Genomic DNA, 15763 nt, shown 5'->3' with positions numbered 1-15763 from the left:
AATTGTTTCAGGAACGATTCTTTTAGTTATGTAGCTGTTGGTCTTGTTAATAAGTTTGTTTTAGTGGGTATGATTTTTAACTTATGATAGCTTGTAAATTTTGGCATAAATAATTGTTTCTCTGCAGTATTTGGAGTGTTATAGATAGAGGACTGTTGAACTTAGAACCGTGACAGCTGAAATTATGAAAAGGATTTTGTTACAGAAAACTGACTTCTAATCCTATTTAGCTTTCGGTGAAGTTGGTTGTTTGTTATTGCTTTCCATTTGTTAATTTTAGGTCTATTTAGTATCTATTTTGATCTACTTTGAGCTTGTTTTTATCTATTTTGGGTCTGCTTTGGTGTTTGTTAGTGAATAATGGTGTTTTACTTGATGTACTTTTTTTGGGGGTTATTTAAGTTGTATATTTGTAATATTTATGTATCTAATAACTTGTTTTTAGTACTTATCTTTTGAGTTAATTTTAGGTCTGTTTAGTTTTTATTTTGGTCTACTTTGAGCATATTTTTAATCTATTTTGGGTCTATTTTGATGTTTGTTAGTGTATAATGGTGTTAACTTGGTGTACTACTTTTTTTTTTGGATATTCTAGTTGTCAATGTGTAATCTTTAAGCATCTAATAACCTGTGTTGAGTACTTATTTTTTGGGTTAATTTTAGGTTTATTTAATATCTATTTTGGTCTACTTTGAGCCTGTTTTTGGTGATTGTTATTGTATAATGATGTTTGACTCCTTGTAGGCTATTAAAATGGTTAATGTTACCATATACTTTATCATGGTAGTGACTGGGTTAAGCACCCAGAAACATTTTATGAGAAGGGATTGGTCCACTGCTGGAATGAGTATGATCCTGATCTCCTCTCTTTTATTGACTTAGTGAATGAGTACACAAGTAAGTTATGTTTTCTAGGTGTCCAACAACTTATTGTACTTGGACCTTTTGGTAAATATTTTGAAATACAAGGAGATGATGAAATTAAAAAATTATTATCTTTTGTGTCTGAAGATTTTCTTTCCATTCACTTGTTTGCTACTGATGATTGTGAGTTATCTGTTGATGTTCTTGACATTATCATGCATAGTAGTTCATATTTACCTGTACCAATAGTTGGTAAAACAGGAATAGATTGTAGTGATAATGAAATAGAGTTTAGCTATTCAGAATATGACACTGATGAATTAGAGGATTTTGTTAAGAAAAAGAAAAGGACTATAACAGATAGTTTGCAAGATTATAAGCACATTGCTAAGGGTATGACCTTCAAAGACATACCAGAAGCAAGACAATTTTTCAAACTTTATGCTTTGTCTAAGAAGGTAGAACTTGTTGTGGAGAAAAGTGATAGAAAAAGATTGAGATATAAGTGTGGCGCTGAAGGTTATCCATTTCAGTTATTAATTTCTGAGGATGACACCACTCCTGGAGCGAGTGTCAAAATACTAGTTGATCTTATTGAACCCCATTTGATTGCATATGACAATAATATGATTGACTACAAAATCATAGCACTTTATTTCAAGAAAAAGATTAAAAATGTCCTAAAATACAAGGAAGAGGATATGAAAGATGACTTACATAAGGTGTTTGACTTAAATGTAAGCGAAGCAAAATGCAAAGAGCAAAAAAGGAGATTTAGGAATCTCTATAAGGTAGTTTTACAGATTGTTACAACAAATTAGAGCTTATACAACTGAGTTAAGGAATTACAATCCAGGATCTGATGTTGTGATTCAGTTATCTAAGAAGGCACTACAAATGGTAGGAGAAAATTTCTTAGGATGTATATCTGTTTCAAGGCATTGAAGATGGGTTTCAAGGCAGGTTTAAGGCCACTTATTGGGTTAGATGGTACAATCCTTAAAGGAAAAGCCAAGTGATAATTATTAGTTGTTGTTGGTCAAGACAGTATGAATTATTTCTATCCTATAGCATGGGCTGTGGTGGACAAAGAGACCAAAAGGACTTGGTTCATACAACATTTGTAACATTCACTTGAACTTCAACATGGTGAAGGAATAACATTCATATCTGACATACAAAAGGTAACATTCTAATAACATTCATATCAGACATGTAAAAGGTAACATTCTTTTCTAATAACATTGATTCATTTAATTTATATGTTGATTGTGATATTACATGACATGTATTTATTTTCATATGATGTTTAGGGGCTGGTTGATGCAGTAGATAATGTTCTGCCTGAAGCACATCATAGATATTTTGTAAAACATATTGAGGCAAATTGGTGTAGGCGATAGGGGTAAAGGTGAGTTGAAGAAGCTTTTGTGGTGGGCTGCATGGTATTTTTTTCAGAGGAATTTGAAGACCAACTTGAACATATCAAACAGGTAGAGGAAGCTGCTGGACAAAATTTACTTGACAGGTACCCTCCCAAAATATTGTGTAGGGCTTATCTGGATACAATGTGCAAAAATCAGATTGTAGAAAATAATTTTACAGAGTCCTTAAGCCTGTCAAACGGGTTGGTTTGACCCGGCTTGACCCAATCCACCATAGTGGCCCAGCCCGGTATGACCCATCCCGGTCAGCCCATGTGCGATAGGGTTTCGAGTCCTGGGCTGGGTTATTTATTTGGGTCCGATTAACCCAGCCCGGACCAAACCCGATCCAGTCCTACCGGTTAACCAGCCCGTTTATTTTATTTTTTTTTTAAAATTATTTTTGACCGTTTAGGCCATTTATATTGTAGTATATATCTTGTAGATTATTTTTTAAAGTAGTACATGTATTGAATGGAACGTATATATGTGTATATATAGAATATAGACTCTAAAAGAGTATATATTTAACGTATACATGTGTATATGTTTTATAAATTAGTATATAACTATATCTATAGTGTGTGTATATATTATAGTATATATATTATAATATATGTTTTATTTAAAGTAGTACATATACATTGAATGGTACGTATATATGTGTATATATCTTCTATAGACTCTAAACTAGTGTATATTTAACGTATACATGTGTATATGTTTTATAAATACGTATATATATCATTATATTGTAGTATATATATTGTAGTATATTTTATTTAAAGTAGTGCATATATATTGAATGGCACGTATATATGTGTATATATCTTCTATAGACTCTAAAGTAGTATATATTTAACGTATACATGTGTGAATATTTTATAAATTAGTATATATGTCATTATATTGTAGTATATATCTTGGAGCATATTTTTTAAAGTAGTACATATATTGAATGGTACGTATATATGTGTATATATAGAATATAGACTCTAAAGTAGTATATATTTAACGTATACATGTGTATATGTCTTATAAATTAGTGTATAACTATATATATATAGTGTGTGTATATATTGTAGTATATATATTGTAATATATTTTATTTAAAGTAGTACATATATATTGAATGGTACGTATATATGTGTATATATCTTCTCTAGACTCTAAAGTAGTATATATTTAACTTCTACTTATGTATATGTTTTACAAATTAGTATATATATCATTATATTGTAGTATATATCTTGGAGCATATTTTTTAAAGTAGTATATATATTGAATGGTACGTGTATATGTGTATATATAGAATATAGACTCTAAAGTAGTATATATTTAATGTATACATGTGTATATGTTTTGTAAATTAGTATATAACTATATATATAGTGTGTGTATATATTATAGTATATTTTATTTAAAGTAGTACATATATATTGAATGGTACGTATATATGTGTATATATCTTCTATAGACTCTAAAGTAGTATATATTTAATGTATACATGTGTATATGTTTTATAAATTAGTATATATATCATTATATTGTAGTATATATTTTGGAGCATATTTTTTAAAGTAGTGCATATATTGAATGGTACGTATATATGTGTATATATAGAATATAGACTCTAAAGTAGTATATATTTAACGTATACATGTGTATATGTTTTATAAATTAGTATATAACTATATATATAGTGTGTGTATATATTGTAGTATATTTTATTTAAAGTAGTACATATATATTGAATGGTACGTATATATGTGTATATATCTTCTATAGACTCTAAAGTAGTATATATTTAACGTATACATGTGTATATGTGTATATGTTTTATAAATTAGTATATATATCATTATACTGAGTATATATCTTGGAGCATATTTTTTAAAGTGGTACATATATTGAATGGTACATCTATATGTGTATATATAGAGTATAGACTCTAAAGTAGTATATATTTAACGTATACATGTGTATATGTTTTGTAAATTAGTATATAACTACATATATAGTGTGTGTATATATTGTAGTACGTATATTGTAGTATATTTTATTTAAAGTAGTGCATGTATAATGAATGGTACGTATATATCTTTATATATCTTTTATAGACTCTAAAGTAGTATATATTTAACGTATACACGTGTATATGCTTTATAAATTAGTATATATATCATTATATTATAGTATATATCTTGGAGCATATTTTTTTAAAGTAGTACATATATTGAGTGGTACGTATATATGTGTATATATAGAATATAGACTCTAAAGTAATATATATTTAACGTATACATGTGTATATGTTTTATATATTAGTATATAACTATATATATAGTGTGTATATATTGTAGTATATTTTATTTAAAGTAGTACATATACATTGAATAGTACGTATATATGTGTATATATCTTCTATAGATCTAAAGTGGTATATATTTAACGTATACATGTGTATATATTTTATAAATTAGTATATATATCATTATATTGTAGTATATATCTTGTAGCATTTGTTTTATTTAGAGTAGTAGATATATTTAACTAACGTATAGTCGTATTACACGATTACATATGTAATTGTGTATATGTTTTTTAAATTCTAATGTATTATATACTATATGTATAGTGTGTATATTGTTTAACATATTTAAAATGTATATAGGTGGGTATATATAGTGTATATTGGATAAAAAACTTTATTTCTTTTTGGTTTTGATCGATTTTGATCGAGTTTAGGTGGGTTGGACCGGGTTAGGTTAAGTGGGCCGGTCCCGGGTTGTTTTTAAAATTTTTACTATTGGGCCCGAAACCGAACCGACCCGTTTAACCAGGGCCGGATCCGAACGGTCCCATAAACTGGTTAAACTTGATGGGCCGGTTTCAGGTTGACCCGGTCTGGCCCACTAACAGCCCTAAGAGTCCTTCAATGGATGGATACTTAAAGACAGATACATTCCCATAATTGGAATATTGGAAGAAATTAGGGTTAAGGTAATGACACGGTTGGCAGAAAAAGAGGCCTTTGTCATGAAGTGGAAAGATGATCTATTTAGTCCCAAAGTGAGTTATTGTATAATGAGTTCCTACAGATATCTCAAGTTTGTATGGTGAGTGGCAATGGGGACAATGGCTATGAGGTTACTGAAGGTGAAGACAGACATATTGTCAATTTGAACGAGAAGAGGTGCACTTGTAGGTCATGGGACCTCACTGGAATTCCATGTCCACATGTAATTAGACAGAACTTAGTAAGTATTACAGCAAGGAGGTAGCTTTGTCCGTTTACATATACAAATTACAACCTTTTAGAGAAGAACTCTTTGGAAAGGTTGATCCTTCACAAGCCATTGAAACACCAGCAATGGTTAAGCTTGTTAGAAGACCTAAGAGCGAAAGGTATAGACAAAAAGATGAAACACTTAAGAGGCAAAGAGTATAGAAGCAATCAAGAAAAGGTAAAGTGATGACATGTAGCAAATGTGGACTGAGAAATCATAATTCAAGAGGTTCTGGAAAGGTAATTTATTTAGACTTTGTATTGTACACACTTTATTTCTTTACACTTTATAATTATTATTTTTTATATTGTGAAAAGCATTCAAAACAAGGAAAGCATTCAAAACAGGCCGTTGAAAAGGATATCAACTTAACAAACCCCTACTCAACTCAAGAAAGTTAGCACATTCTTGACTCTGTGCACCCTTGTAGCAGCTCAATGTCTAACTTTGAGGTAGATGATGAAGACGCTTTTCTAATGGTTCGAATAGAATCTGAACAAGCATATCTACAAAGGCTACAAAGGAGACTAAAACCACAACAACTAATTGAAAGTAGAGTTATAAGCTTCAGAGGTGATAAATATGGTGTTAGTGAACCAACTAACCTTTCAATATCACCAACTGGATTAACTTGGAAGGAAAAAATGCAATTACTACCATCATGTTACAAGCACAAAAGGCTAAGAAGTTGAGGATAAAAAAAAGGATAAGCTATTTTAAGTCTGTTTTGGCAACTATTTTAGGTGTTTTCGGTCTAGTTTGGCTCTAGTATGGCGGCTATTTTGGTCTGTTGTAGACAATATTCCTTTGCCTATTTTGGTTTGTTGTACACAATATTTCTTTCATTTTGGGTTTGTCTTGATGACATTTTTTATTGTAAGCATGATGTGCAAACTAGTTTTTGAATTACTTATGTTTTGGACATGTTATGGTTGTTGACATTGGTTACGTTATGATTAATATATTTGTTATGGTTTTTAATTCATAATTACTAGTCTGCAATGTTGTTTTGAGGTCGTGTTGTTGTTATGATTTTTTGCCTTCAGTGTATACTGCTTCAAAGCTGTGCATAGAAATTGTGGAAGCACTAAAGCTGTGCCTTCAAAGCTGGTTGTTAACTGGACATTTTGTTTTCTTTCACTAAAGATTTTGTATGTAGAATGTTGGCTCATATCTCACTTAAGGTCCCTGGAGTCTGATGAAGACGTGTTAGGAGTGAAAAGTGTACTTAAAATATATTTGTTTGTCCAAATATCTCGGTTGTTGGAACTTTTCTATACAGAGAGTCAAATGTGAAGATGATAATATTGAACTAGTTCCTTTGATAGCTTGGTTGTGGTTATCTTGTAATTTTTTGTACAAATAAAGTATACATGCTGGCAGGCAGTTTACATTAATCTTTGAGTTGATATCATATTACATTGCCTTTTTGTAGGACTGGTGTGGTAAAAGTAGTATGGCATCTTTATCATTAACGTGCTCGATCAATGAACAACAAAACGTTGACATCTGATCATATTCTAAGTTTTCTCCCCTTAATTAAAGCCAATATTTTCGATGAGTATATGTTATCGATCAACAGTTATAGTTCTAAGACCAGAATGTGTACTCTCTTCTTCTACTATACTGTACCCCTACCCTTCTCTTTTTCCTAATTGTTGCATCACTTTTCTTTTTAGAAAATCTCTCCAACTTCTTGGGAATACAATTGTCATTAAAAGATGAGGATTTCATTCCATCTTATTTTGGTTTACAACAGAGATTATTAGACTGACCTAATTTGTCAAATGTATTAAAGGTTTCCAAAAAATTTTTAGGATCCAAAATCCAAGTTGAAGGCACATGACTTTTGTTTTGTGAATCTTGTGTAAGACTAGAGGTAGATTTAGAATTTTGACTTTATGGATATTGAATTACACACAAAACAATTTACCGATTCTGAATAAATTATTTTTTCAGAAGCATTAAGTAGATTTCTTAAAATGAATACATGGTATAGAAAAAAAAAACTACTGAATTTTGTCAGGTTGTAGCTAAAATTCTAGCTCTAGCACCAAACGCAAATAGGATAAGAGGCGGATGAAGATTTATGGAGATTTGAGGCTGTAGCTAAAATTCTAGCTCCAAAATTCTTTACAACACTTATAAGCTACTGACATGAGTATAAGCAAGTAGATCTATGGAGATTTGATGTTGTCCTATTCAAAGGCGGATCCAGAATTTAAATTCTATCGTTTCAATCTTTTAAGATTCTTAGTGTTGAACCTTTATGGATTCCTATCTATGGAAATTTAATGTTATCTCAAACAAAGTTGGTCCCTATTCAAACTCTATGGTTTTAGATTTAGTAAACGTTTTACACATACATTTACACTTCACGTCCAAAACTATGAGTTTAATTTAATCTATACCTCTAATGGTACATCCGCTCCCAAAACGTGATAATCTGGGATCCTATAAGTTGTATATATTGAATTATTATTATTTACAACAATAAGAAGATTAGATAAATAGTATCCGAGCTTCAAATTAGATAGAGTAGTACTTCAATTTCATGAAAAGGTACATAAAATCAGTGTGCTAAAGGAGAGTGCAGATTTAGGATATAAGTATTTAACACAAATAAAAATTGTAACCTCTAGTCAAGAACTTTACACATTGACAAGCTAACTCTACAAATTGGAGGATCAAATCGTCAACTCCTTTCCCAAGCAAATCTATATCTACATCAAGTAGACAAGGCGAGTGATCAAACAAATTTCTTGAGCTGGTGAGTTCATGCGTTTTTTTTCTAGTTACCAGCTCGAGAAGTACAATACCAAAGCAGTATATGTCTTGCTTGTAAGAGCTTAAACCAGAATACTTAGCTACTGGAAAAAGACTCCAACTTAATGCAATGTCATTCTTACTCCAAAATTTGGCTTCCCAGAAGTTGGATATTTTGGGTTTAAACAAAAACTTCTCTTATCCCCCAAAGTCGATATGCTCTTGTGATCCACCCAAAAGAAAAATCAGATGGGAAAAGGCTTTCCATCTTTGTATATGTAACTTCTATATTGATTACCAAGGCAAACCTGTGGAAATCCTAGGATGAAATCTATTACCTGATCCATTTGTATATAGCATCCAAATTATCCGACTTTCGTACATTTACCCTTCGTAGATACCACTTGTGGAATTACATTGAGTATTCTACATCTTAATTATCGAGCTGAATTTATCTATTTCAATGCTCAGTTTTGAGCTATATCAAAGGAAAACAAAATAGAGAAATTGTTGTACAAAATAGAGAAATCTTTGTGCAATTATAAGACAATTCATAATATTGCAAACCTAAGGAGTAATCAACTAATGCATCCAAGCATAAAAAGAGGCCTAATCTTCAAAATAAATTAAAAAAAACAATGAAGCCTAATATAGTCTTAGCTTAATCTTAATTACTTTCAAAATACATTGTTCAGCTTCATCACTTAAAAATTTAAATCATAAATCCAACAAACAGAACAAATGAAACAATATAGAACATCCTTATCTTCAATAATTTTTCTTCCAAGTTCCTTGATTTGTTAACCTCTGTGTAGTTTCTTTTCTCTAAAATCTCTAATTTTTCTTTTAAGTTGTCTCTTTCAATCTTAACCGCATTCAATGAATCTCTCAAAGTCTCCATTTTCACCATAGCCACTTCTAATTTAGCCTTCAGATCATTAATTTAGACCAAAATTTTTTTTGAACAATTATCTTCCCATTTTCAAAACCCACAATTTTCACTTTGTAAATCTCAATAAAAAAATTTAGAATATAAAAGCTTATATCATATGATTGAAACTTATAAAAATTAAAAATTGACACTTGATGAAAAAGATACCTTAGGTTGAGGACACTTATAAATTTTTCTTTCGGGATTCAATTGAGTCCTTGAAGTGAAACAATGAGTAATTTTACTGCATAGACAAGTCCTCACCGAATTAGTCATAAAATCACAACTAATTTCGGACATGATATAATGTCTAATTTATGATATTAAAATGAAAGCAAAAATTAATTTTTTGTTATTTGAATCGAAGTTTAGAACCAAAAATTGGAGCTTGAACAGAGAAAATTCTAGGGTTTGAAGAGATAATGAAGAAGAATGACGAAGAAGAAGAAGCTTTTTTGTTGTTCTTTACCATAAAATAATATAAGCTTTTTTTAGGGTTTTTTAGGCGTAGAGAGTAAGAGTAAGACATATGAGAGAAATTGGGACTGATTACATGCCCCAGAACTACGAGCCAACATAGGTACAGATTCAGATTATTCCCATTTATATGGACGCAGATACAAATTATGATCACTTAAGATAAGGTTATACTCTTTGGCAAGAGTATGACACCTTTCCCCATTGTGAGGTTTTACCCTTAGGGGAATAAAACGTTGGACTCCATGATAGCTCACATGGTTTATGTCGGTTAGAAGAACCTCCCTAAGTCCTAAGACAGAATAACAGAACAACTTTTAGAACTAAGTGTAAAGGCTAACAATTTATTTCAAATATTGTTTTACATAAGACATTAGCTATGAAATTTTAACATTCAGTTTACAGATATAAAGGCGAGTCCTTTATTTACACTTAGCCTGCATGATTTGAAAGCAAACTTAAATTCAGTCCTACTTATTCCGCTAATAGAAACAGTAAAATTATAGCTTTTAGAACTAAGTGTTATGGCTCATAAGATTTATACAGTATACATTATTATTCATGATTTATGATTTTCAGCTTTCAATTATTCAAGCCAATGTGAGTCATTTACACTTAGCATGTATCCTTTTACAAGTTTATATAAAAATTGAGATATTGTTTTACTTATGCATCCATCCCTACATGCTCAGTACATTTCAAAAGTACTGACATATACGTCTATGTGCTATATTATTTAATAATGTAGGTACAAGTTGTAGCGTGCACATCATAATTAGACAGTTGCAGCTTCCAGTCATTAAGTGATGAGCCCTTTTGATTCAAGGGTTTAAGTCAGTCATAGTTCGAGTAGCATTTTATTTTCTTTATCCAGTCGTATTGATTTGGGATAGCTGGGGGTCATGTACTGGCTACCTATAGTCAATACTAATAGAAGCTTCATAGATAGTCGGTAGAGTTAATGTATTTGATTCCAGTTTTATTTTGTATAATAAGAGTTGTAATCATTTCAATATGGTTTTGTATTGATCATATTCAGAAACATTGATCTTTCACATTATTCTTCCAGACTTTTGTATTTATTTCAGTTACTCATGAGTTATGCTAGTACAAGGGTTAGCTTGGGATCACTTGTGATCTTGAGCACCATGTGACGTCCAAGGATAGTCTCAGGGCGTTACATATGGGGGATATCTCCACATCATTTTTAAGCCAAGAATAAAGAAAAAACAATGAGGAAAGAGATAAGAATATGGCTAAAGTAAGAACAAAACTTGATCATCTCACTAAGCATGTAATAAGAGCTCCTTCAAAGGCGGTTATCATCGTTGCTTCTAAGAGTGTAAAAGTTTAAGATGATATGGTAGCAAAATCTCTTTATGAAGAATTTAGTTCTTTTTGAACCTATCGGGGGGTTCCCTCCCTCCCTATCCAAGGCAAAGAGGGAATTAAGGTTGAAAGGGAAGGGATCATAATAGACATTGGCATGATAGGGATCATGATTGAGATCAGGAACAAAGAGATAAGGATAGAGAGTACGATCGAAATGTACCCTCCGCATGATAGGGCCAAGGGTAAAGCCTCAAGCTCTATTTCTCCGGAGAAATTCAAAAGTGAAGATGTCCTTGGTTGTATCTTAATGGGTGTTGATGGAAGCGATAAGATGTTTAAAGAGATGAAAAGTTATTTCTCTTAACTCAAATCAAATGGTTATATCTCATTCAAACTTTATCAAAAAACTTAAAACTCAAGTGATTCATATCTCAGCTTATCTCAATGCAAGGCCAAAGGGTGGAGTTCCTAGTGACATAGTTACTAATCTTAAGAATAATGATCACGTCATGACCATTATCTTAGGAGTGATCAGACTTTTGGTAAAGATGTTATTGATTTTAATAAAGACCCCAATAAAAGGGGAAGTAATGAACAAGCCAATGAAAAGAGAAAGTGGCTAAATAAGTCAAATTATGCAGTTCCAAAGACTAATGAGTCAATTGTTTTAAATTAGAAGGTAGTTGAAGAAAGGGTTGTAAGTAAGGAAGCTTCTAAAGAGGTTGATGATAATGCCCCAAAACCAAATAAAACTCTAGTTGTTCATTTTTCATAAATCAAAATTCCTCCCTCAATCCCAAAAAGGCTCAAGAAGGAAGATAATATGAAGTTCAAGAAATTCCTTGCATAAATTAGTAACCTATCGATGAATATTCCTTTGTTAGAAGATTTACAAGACATCGAATATTCTAAATTCACGAAGACTAAGTCATAAAGAAATGAGTCATGAATATTTAATGTATAGAGGTAACCCATAATTGTAGTGCCATAATGTCTAGCAAAATGATAGTGAAGAAGAAAGATCCGGGTTCATTCACTATTCCCTACACTATTGGGGTTCAAAGGTTCGAAGAAGCATTGTGTGATTTTGGGTAAATCATAAATTTTATGCTATTTTTCATGTTCCAAAAGTTAGGTTTGGGTGCCCCAAATCAACCACAATGAGGATTTTAATGGCCAATTGTTCTATTACCGTAGGATGTTCTTGTGAAATAAAACTAGATGATACATTAGAAATGAGCTAAATTCAACATGTCCTGTTGATGTCCTTTAATTCAAATACGAGGTCATGTTTGACTTTTCAAATGCTTCACTATAACTTATGTGTCTCATCAGAGGTTTATTGAACTAACATCTCACCTCTTATTTATGTACAATTTGGATCCATCTCTATCACCTCTCTCAATCTTTTGCTTAAAACCATTACTTGTTGAATAGTAGCAATATCACCAGAGGATTCCATCTTTCGAAAGAGGCAATGATGATATTGCTAACTCTAGGCTGATAAATGGGGCATTGAGAAAACCTGATTGATTCACTTTGCAACCATGGCATTATTATCTTCTATTTGCCCTATTTTACACATATCTAAGCCTTGAATTAAAATGGATCTTTGTGGATTCTTCAAGATCCAGACCCATAAGCTCTTTTAATGGAAACCCAGTTCATTTTCTACTCTTAAGGCCGATCGAATCAGAGAAAATAGGAAATTTTTAGGGTGTTTGACTATCTCCGGTATGTTGATGATTTATTCTTCATGTTAACCAACAAATATTTTAGATTTTGTATGTAGATGAAGTGCACATATAGTCGATTTAGACCTTTCTAAGGTCATTGGATGTTATAATTTCCTATGGCCCTGTTTAGAGAATATCCAAAGTTTACAAAATCATATAGAGTTACAAAATATAGAGTAGTCGAAGCATAGTACAGATCTTGAAGTTCTCAATACAATTGTGTCACATTCTAACGCTCATCGGACAATGAGAATCTCATATCTGGTTAGTGCATATTGTCTCTTTCTCTGTCATTAATAGAAATACTACTTTGTTGGTGATCTTTCATTTGCTTAGTTATTGATGGAATATTTTTATGGAAAGTAAGTATAGTTATGTTTCAGGTTACTGATTACTATCCTCTATGTAGTTATCATGGGATTGATAAAGAACAAAGATAATTTAATTATTACATGTACTTATAAAGGAGAATAAGAAAACATGTTTTTTCAATACAACTATTTTGCTGATTTACACTTTTTTCGTCAATTATTTCTCGGGTCAACTAGACATTTTCTATTATCTGGGGAATTTGCCACTTCACATGTTGTTGTTAGGCATGACATTGTAGTTAGAATTTGAGTTTTGTTTGCGAAGTTAAAATGGTACTGTATAAATAGCAGAAATTAGATTGTTATGATGCTAAATTGTTGTTGTAATTTCAAGACATATGACCCTGTTGTGATTAAATCTGGAGGACTTGATGTAGATATAATTTCAGTATCAGTGATTATTATAATGATCTAAAGTAGCTATGTGGGATAGCTAACTCTTCAGCCACCTAAATATGAAATCTTTTTTCTAACTCAGAAAACTAAATTTCGTTCATTGTTGTTGTCTTATAATTGGTATGCAGATGATGAATTTCTCCACAGAAGAGGTCGTGCCATACTTACACATAATAGTAATGGTTTCATTACAAAACGTCTGAAGTACAGTGGAATTAGACTGCACAAACATGGAAGAGGAAGGATTGGAAGGGGCAGTCTCATAGAAAGAAGTGATTTATCGCTTATCCCAACACTCTAATTAAAATTTGTGTCAAAGGGTAAAAAAATGAAGAACCACAGATTAAATTTTGTACTTTTCTCTCTATATTTGGAGTGTGTGAGTGTATATTCTCGAAAAAACAATTTGGCATTTTTGTCTTAGAACTCACAAATTCTATTGATCTTTATTTAAATTATTTGTTTATTGTAAGTCTAGAATATCAGTTCCTATCACATGCGTAATTTCCTGTGAATTAAAACTTACAAAGCTACATTATTTTATGAAAATGTTGGTGGAATAAGAAAATTTATGGTTGTGTTTTCATTATTATCATTCACAAATTGTTTCCCTGTATGCTAGGGCCAAAGATAGAGAATAGTGAAGTCAATCTAGCCAAGGTTGATGATACACCAAAATAGCAATTTAAGCTTAATATGATAGTAAATGATAGATAGATCAATTTTCTTGAGGAACTTTCCACGCTTTGTATGCAAGTGTGAGAGTAAATGATGAACTTAATGTTTTAACTCTTGCTTAGATCTCCTCTTTTTGTTGCGTGGCTATTTAGTAGGTACTTCTTATTTACCTTTATTTTGTTCTATTATATATGGATTTAGTCATTCTCTGGTAAATTCAACTATCACAATGCATACCAATCTTTCCACTGGCAATCTACCAAAGCATATTGACTATTGTTTTGTTAGTTTTTACTAAGAAAATTTAGAACTCCCCTCTTGTATCATCAATTTATCCCCCTTGTACCTAAATAGGCCTAGTATTATCAAAATAATTTGTACTAAGACAATTGGTTTTGTGCTTACATAGTTAGATGAGATGCATTAAGCCATATTTAGAGATAAGAAAATCTACTATTTTGCGTTACAGAGTACATGTATCGATTGCATAAAATAGACTAAATCACTGGTTTGTAGAATTATCCATTTACTTTCCTTAGTTTTTACTGGTCACTAAGATATAATGTTGCCATTTCTGATATATTGTACCTTAAATCTACTTTTTCGTGATGCTCTTTAGGATTTTTCCAAATATATATATATAAGTGACTTCAAAATACTTCGAGTGTGTTTCCTTTACAATTTTCTCTTATGCTTTACTGGTCTTAATAAGTGTTTGATTGTGTAAATCTATATAAAAGTGCTGAAATATTTGTTTGTTTGTTTATTTGATGCCTGAGCATAAAAAATTATCCATTATTATTTATAGTCGAATTTGGTGCGAAGTTTTGGTTGATTTTACAGCGTAAATGATATATACTTTCCTATTTTGGAAGTAATTTGCAACATGATGTATCTGTGGTTCTATGAAAGTTCACGTAGTGCCACTGCTTCTAGACATGCCAACTATTTTCCCTCATGAGTTCTTTAGACAATTTATGCATATCGGAATTAAAAATATTGGGCTGATATGTTATTGTTGAAGAGGGTGTAACTGAAACAACCTTTTTACCCCTCATAAGGTAAGAGGCACAAAAGGTCTTTGTGTATCCAAGGTCCCACTTGTGGGATTATACTAGGTATGTTATGTCGTAATATTGATGTGTTTGTTGTATCTTGTGGTGTTCTATCATTCTAACTAAGCAACTTGAGCTTATGTTAAACTTAATTTCTCCTTTTTCTATTTTCTGACAAACAAACTAACAATTGCTATTTCAAAACCATGCAGATACTTTTTTCCACATCTTGTCAAGAAGCTACAAAGAACACAAAATACAGAACAAATATGTAAGAATATAGCAAGCAGATATGTCGTGTAATATCATGCAACCATGAATATAAACAAGATATCAATTACCAATAATATAGTAGCTATATTGTAAATTATCTATGCCGTGTAACTAAGAAATTTGTTTCAGTCGTTGAGCTAGTGCTTACACAGGCCATCTGTAATACCACA

General features: G+C 31.3%; 1 long non-coding RNA gene across 1 annotated transcript; it reads left to right on the top strand.

The window, feature by feature from the left end:
* The first annotated feature begins 12188 nt into the window (after positions 1–12188).
* LOC107842815 lies at positions 12189–14045 on the top strand. Its single transcript, XR_001666114.2, has 2 exons — positions 12189–13084; positions 13716–14045. It is a non-coding gene; the product is annotated as an uncharacterized LOC107842815 (long non-coding RNA).
* Positions 14046–15763: the final 1718 nt, after the last annotated feature.

The sequence above is a fragment of the Capsicum annuum genome, chromosome 1 (genome assembly GCF_002878395.1).
Source record: "Capsicum annuum cultivar UCD-10X-F1 chromosome 1, UCD10Xv1.1, whole genome shotgun sequence".
In the NCBI taxonomy this organism is placed as follows: Eukaryota; Viridiplantae; Streptophyta; class Magnoliopsida; order Solanales; family Solanaceae; genus Capsicum; species Capsicum annuum.
This window is presented reverse-complemented; position numbering and strand designations above follow the sequence as displayed.